A 7,383-nucleotide genomic window follows, 5' to 3' on the forward strand; every position below is an offset into this window, starting at 1 on the left:
ATGAAAAAAAAACTATACCCTATAAGTAGTTTTATAGCCGAGACTCCCAGAGATACAACATTTTCAACACTTAAAGTATTGATAAGTATAATCGGCCTCGGTAGTCTAGCGCAAGTGAACTAGCCTGCCATCTCAAAGGTCGAATCTCACGTAAAGCACGGTCCTTTTTCCAAATTTACTTACTTTCTCTGTTCTTAAAAAAAAAAAAATCATTCCTCAAACCCAAAACCTTATCCATGTCATCCTTACTCTCGCACAATAGTCAGGGCATTATTTGCATTGTGGCTGTTAAAACAAGCAAAAAACAAATAGTTACACATTGCATCAGTGGCGCCAGCAAGAGGAAGTGGGCAACCGTGGTAACAGCGCAGACACACCAAATTTAGCGAAGTCCTCAATCTTCTTTGCCATTCTTCTGGCAGAAAAATGTGAAACACAGGTGGCGCTCCAAGCAGTAAGAAGGCGTTGTTCCTAAGCAACGACAGAAATCATCTAGATTAACGAAACCAACGCTAGAAAAGTCTTGTCGAGGCCCTAGTGAGTGTGAGTGTCGAGTGAACAAGGAAAAAAAGTATTGATCTAACAATTTAGCGGGCAGAGAATGGATTGTAATTAGAAAGAGATCGCTAATTTCAGCTACATCCAAGCCAATTTGGAACTTCTTTTACAGAATTTTGATAAAATAAATGTCTTTTGCGATTTGTGCCTAGTCTGTAGCACACACACTGTACACCAATCCATAAACCATCATTTCGTTGCGATCGTATTACTGTTAACATGCGAAACAAAAAAGCGGATGACGCGATTACTCTTGGAGTTATTTACATGTGCATTAGGAAAACAAAAAAACGAAAAAAACATGTTTGGGTGAAAGAATGGTTGCAAAATAGGAGCAATCGTTCTCATACTAAGTTGTTAGGATATATGGAAATAAGTGCTCCAGAAGAGTATACAATTTTTCATTAACACTTGTCATTTGTCCGCTTACTCTTATCACGACGACGGTCAGTAAAAAAAAATGAGAAAAGGCACAAACTGTGCCACAAACGGGCAACAAATACAAGGTAAATGAAAAGTGCCAATTACTTGAGATTTGTGTCCGCACTTCGCCGTACACGATGTATTTTCTTCCAACTGTTTTCATTTTATTGTTGTTGTGTTTTTAGTTTCTGTTGGCCGCCATAGCAGACTGACTTGGTGCGTGACTCCCATTCAGAAGTGCGCGAGATACCAAATGGCAGGAAAAAATTATTTCTATTAGCCCTCGGCAGGCAATGACAAATCTACGAGTGTATTTATGCCACGAAAAAGCATTTCATAAAAAATCATGCATCGTTCGGCCTCGGCTCCATTTGTGGAACAACAACAAAAAGGGGGGGGGGGGGGGGGGGGGGGGGGTGAAGCTTAGCGAAACACCCAGAAGAAAGTTATTAAACGCCAATTATATATATATTTTTTCCATAATTCCTAGATGAAGCATAGGCCTCGTTGTTTTCTGTTATCCGTTATTTTAAGGCTGGCATGGCGTAGGGATTTCCCCCTTGCTTGTAGAAAGGTTATCTCGCCTTTACTCAGCCGTCAAGGCCACGTTTGTTTTAAACAGGGGATGCCTCGTGAAGGAGAGAGGGAGTGGAGTGGCTATGTATTCGTGTCACCATCCTCATTTGCTCACCTTGAATATTGGATGACATATAACATATCTCGGAGATAAAAGAAGGGCGTTATTCTTGTGGATGACCGCAGTTCATTCAATTGTAACAGCGTTTACCAAAGCAGAAAAGATAATGTCGTTGCCGTAGTTGGATTGATGAGATATGTATATGTAGTTTGTTTGGTATACGTTTTTTGAAATTTTTTTTCAATACTTTTATTTTTGACAATTATTTCGACATTTCTTTTTTCGTCATTTTGGGCTTTGCCATTGATTTCGACTTCAATTCTTGCCTTAGTGTACCATTTTCCTAGTTTTTAGAGTGCTGTTGAAAGCCTCCAATACAGAGAGAACTTGGACACAAAAATACTTCGAAAATACTTTCAAAACTTTTCCATCAATTTGATCTGCTTTAAAATTGGTTTCAACCGTTCAACTTTCGACCAAACTCTATTGGAACGCTTTGAATTTGAGCAGCTTTATTTTTACGATACAAATGTGCCATCGATGTGCTAGTCGGTAGGATTAACAATTTTTTATTCAATAACTTTTTAAGCCTAGTTCATAACAAGAATCAAATGACCTGTGTATATTTAGGATCTGTGCAGCGAATTTTTGCTTAGGCTCGATTTCGACGATGGAGACCTAAAACTTTATTTTCATTTGCAGAACTACATTTCAGAACGGGTTTGAAGATTTGAATTCAGATAAGATGAAGAATGAAATGAAGATGAAGGCCATGAGAGTCAAACACAAGCAAGGCATATAATGGTTGATGGGCGCCCAGTTTAATTAGCCGCAAGCTTCTGCTACCTCGGCTGCACTATCCCGGCCGACGGCAGAGCAGATGAAGATGTCAAGTGTAGGCTAAACAAAGCAAGGGCGGGATTCGGGCGAATGCATACAGGATGGGCGAGTTCGCAAATCTCCACGCGCTCTAACCTGCGAATATTCAGCTCATATGTGAAGTCAGTATTGCTGCTGGCTGGTTTCTAACACCATCACACAGAGGCTACAATGATTCGCCAACAAATGCTTTCGCATCATCTGTGGAACATTCTGGCAGAATACCATCAGGCACGACACGCTGTGGAGTTCAAGGAATGAGAAAGCCAGCCTATGACTATGGGAAATCAAATACAGAAAGTGGCGACGCATAGAAAACTACCAGATAGCATCACGAGAGTGGACTGGAACCCGCAAGGGAGCAGAGGTCGCGGTCGGCCTAAGAATGCTTGTGGAAGTTCGGTGTTGCGCGAGCTAGTAGATACCGACATCACATGAGAGGGCGGAAAAATAACAGCGCTGAATTGTGTATGATGGAAGAGTCTTGTTGTTGTTGTTGTTGTTTTAACAGTAATAAAAGCCCCGTCAGTGTAGGGTTTATCACCGGTCGTCTACGCCTGGCTCATCTAAAGGTAGGCCCAGGAAACATCCTGTTTGGACGGGTTGGGTCCAGAGGGAGAGGGGGGTTAGATGAGTAGGTTTTAAAGGGCATGTGAAAAGGTGGCTAGTATCGTGCGGGATACCTTCACATGCCAGACATACGTTTGGTATGTCGGGGCCGATTCTGGATAAGTAGGAGTTTAACCTGCTACAGTATCCAGAACGCAATTGTGCCAGTGTTACACGTGTCTCACGTGGAAGCTGGAGCTCTTCATCTGCTATGGGTGGCGCTTGGACTCCGATTACGGCATTCACAGGACGGGAGCTTAAGAGGGTGGTGACGGTCTCCCGTTGAATGTCGTTTATTGACTGTCTAAGACTGTCTGGTCCAGTAGATTTCTGTCAGTTTTGTCCTGGATTGCGTCGGCGTATTTTAAAATGTGTCTCCTGACGTGCCTAGGAGGCTACCTGCGGTAGCACCCTAGCAGGAACTGCTTGCTGAGCAGTTTGTTGTGCTACAGGGAGCATTTGTGCCTTATTGTGAAGGTGTGGAATAGGGGACATCAAGAGGCAACCGATCGCTGTCCGAATAGCAGTATTTTGGCATGTCTGTAGCTTTATCCACTGCGTGCCACTAGTTCCAGGCGACCCGACAGGCGCAGCATAGTTTAGAACCGACCAGCCAATTGCCTTAAATGCCGATAGCAACAATTCTTTGTTTTTGCCCCAAGTGCTGTCGGCAAGCGATTTTAGGACCTTGTTGCGATTTTGGACTTTAGTGGCAATTGCGGTTGTGTGCGCTGAGAAGAAGAGCAAACTGTCAAAGGTTACATCCAAAATTTTGGGATTATTTACCGTCGGAATTGGTGTGTCATCGACTTTTATTTTGAGGGGCAGTTTGACCTCCTTTGTCCAGGTGGTAAAGAGGGTCGCCGTGGACTTAGTGGGGGAAAGTTGAAGATTCCTCGCAGTGAAAAAGCGAGAAAGGTCGGTGAGATAGTTGTTCACTTTGAAACACAGGCCATCGATGTCATTGCCCGACGCCATTCTCGTGCAGTCGTCAGCGTATGAGACCAGGGAGATTCCCTCTGGTGGTTTGAGAGGGAAGCTTCGAAGTTGAACAGCAAGGGACACCACGCTGCGGTACAGTCTTGTCGCCGTCCTATGCTACCGAGCAGATTGAACAAGGACAAAAAAAAAAAGAAACACCAGTTTCAACTTTGCATTTATTGGACCCAAAGAAGAAGCTTTGAAAAAGGTTTTGTGCACGGTTCTATGTTTCAGTCCCTTTATAATGTCCTATATTTGACTAAAAATTTGTTTTATTACTATAAGGAGGTGATTTAGTACAGCAATCTGAAATGTTTATTGTGACCACTTCGTGGATGCAGAGCCCAAATAAAGCGTATAGTTAATTAGGCATTCTAAATCTCAACGACTAACTGAAACCTGTTTGGTAATTAGGTATCCTTCGAATTTGTTGGGTGCTTAAAAATACTGTTTTATTTATTTATTTTGTTTACAGATCTTGTGCATTTGCACTACTGTGCAACTTCATGCACAAAGTTTAATTATAAATATAGTTTTTACCATTACATTTGAACTGTCATCGTATAAATTAAAAAAAAAGTTTGTAAAAATGGATAAATTTTAGTTTATAGCTTCAGCCATACATACATATGGCGTACAGTCACACATGCATATACATACATACAAATGTAGGTAAGTCGTTTTTAGTAGAAGAGGTGGAATCAATATACATATATACGTATGCATGAATCTTTTGTAGATGAGTGTATGAGTGTGAAGCCCACTGGCTTCGAGGTTTGATGAATATAATTAAATGGTCTAATTTGCAGCGGTTATTTTGCTTATGCAGGCGTGCATACATGTGTGTGAGTGTGAGAAAATAAAAATAAGAGGTACTCGTATAAAAAAAATTAAACACCAAATTTCCTGTTACAAATTCTTCAGCGGGAAACGGATCAAATAATTCAAGAATTTGATTATTTTTCATAGACAATTTACCAACGGCGCAAACAATAAACCAGCATTTCCGCTGCTTCGAGCTAAAACTATAATTTTTATCGCACGACGACATACGCACATACATACATATGCATGCAACACACATTGGCCCATATGATTTAGATGAGAGATGGCTGTAATAACTTTCTTTTTCTTTCCAGGTGTGATTTTTCGGCTTTGTATTTCTATCCAAACCTTTTGCGCAGCACTTGCTGAATTATCATAAGCAAGTGTGTGTACACACATACATACATATATATAGAAGTTATGTGGCCATAGCATTGAATTGTCTGTGTCAAGTGCTGATTATATACATACATATAAGCCAAATTAGCTGCGAACAAGAAATGCGTGCCCCCAGCAGCTGTAGCACACTTTAAAGCCAACTATTGGACAAGTAACTACTTTTGTTTGAATGGATATGTATGTATGTATGTAGGTATGTAAACATTCTTGCTATTTGTGTGCATGCCCACCTCATATGTGGGTATGGAATTTCATTCAACCAAGTAATTGAACGACATTTCTGCAGTTTCGGCACCTCAGACCTGCACCTCCATTACAACTTTAACAACTTGGACTCCTTCTGAAGTGCCCCCTCAATTGACTTTTCGCTGATCGCTTTACTAGAAATCGAAAAGTTGAAAAGAAAAGAAGTTTTCAGTAAGAAGTGTGTGTGTGAGCTCGCAAATGACAAGTAAACTGGTTTCTACTGCACTCTTGTAGAATTGACAGCTGAGATGCTTCGTTTGATCCATTGTAAGCTGGTTTTGAAGTTTTCTTAATCGATTTTTCGCGGAAGCATAAACATTACCACATAACGGTGCATCTCTGCCAGCGCATATGGACAATTTGCTACTTAACTGTTTACAAATTTATGGTGGCATTTGAATGACGTTGATAGCGGCATATTTCAAGTCATGCATATAGAAATTTCTATGCTTGACGACTTTTATCTTTTATCAGTAATAATGAGTAAATTTTTAAATATATAGATTTATGTAAGAACGTGTTTACATACATTTTTGCATAAATCTTTTGGGAGAAAAAATATTTATTTACAAACCAAAGTCAAGGTATTTAAGATTAAGAAACCAATACTGGTAAAAAATGTCAGATGGTAAGGCTATGTGCGAATTTTTCTAGATTTTAGTACCTCAATTAATATTCCACTGGAAGTTTCCAGCATTGCTTTCATTCAGGAAAATGCATAGAAACTTTCATTCAAATTTGAATTTGTAAATATTGTGTCGGGAAATAAGTTCATATCTTTTTTACATTTTCTTTTATTTTACAACGATTTGTTTGCTGTTTGGCAAAGGCTTAGTATTAATTCCGTAGAACTCTTTCTGCTATATAAAACTGTGTTGTTGAGTTATTTAATTTTTTATTGGTTTTGAGGATAAGAAATGGAATTTCCAAAGAAAGAAAAAATATCCAAAAATCAACATTTTAGACAGCTCTTTGCTTTCCATCGATTTCTAAAAGCTGCCAAAGCAGCCTGGGACATTTGCGACGTGTATGAAGAAGAAGTCATAGGCGAGTCTACAGCACGGAAATTGTTTGCAAAGCCCAAAAATGGCGACTTTGACGTCGATGACACGTCCCGCAGCGGAAGGCCTTCTGAATTTGATGAAGAACGTCTCAAATTACTTTTGAAGGGGAACGGTCGCCAAACCCGTCGTGAATTGGCAAAAAAAATGAACTGCGGTCATAAAACGATTTTTAATCACCTTCATTCAATGGGATTTACCGAAAAATTGTAAACCTGGGAGTCTCACGAGCTCACAACAGCATCTCGCCCGCAATCAAGCAACACGCGGTCATAAATAGCGTTTTTTGTACCGAATCGGCACAGGAGATGAGAAATGGTGCCTATGCTTCAATATAAAGTAAAGAAAGGAGTGGATGGCTCCAGAAGATCTTCCGGATCTTCATCCAAAGAAGATCATGAAATGGACATGGATTACTGAGAAATGCTCGGGAAGAAAAAGGAGCTCGGCCAACAAGGAGCTCTACATTGTCCAGCTACACCACGTGAATGAGGCCATTCGACTGGAAAGACCTGATCGCCATGGTCAAACCATACTTCTTCACGACAATGCCGCACTCCAAGAGCTCGAATGGGAGGTCCTTCAGCATCCGGCGTATTCCCCGGACCTTGCACAGATCGATTATCATCTTTTCCACTCCCTGTCAAACTATTCGAAGGGCGTTATCTTCAATAAAAAAGAGGTCCTTAAAACTGGCTCAACAACTTCTTTGACACCAGACCAAGAAATTTTTGGCGGAACGCCATCAACAAATTGGTCGAGAGG

The sequence above is a fragment of the Anastrepha obliqua genome, chromosome 3 (genome assembly GCF_027943255.1).
Source record: "Anastrepha obliqua isolate idAnaObli1 chromosome 3, idAnaObli1_1.0, whole genome shotgun sequence".
NCBI lineage: Eukaryota > Metazoa > Arthropoda > Insecta > Diptera > Tephritidae > Anastrepha > Anastrepha obliqua.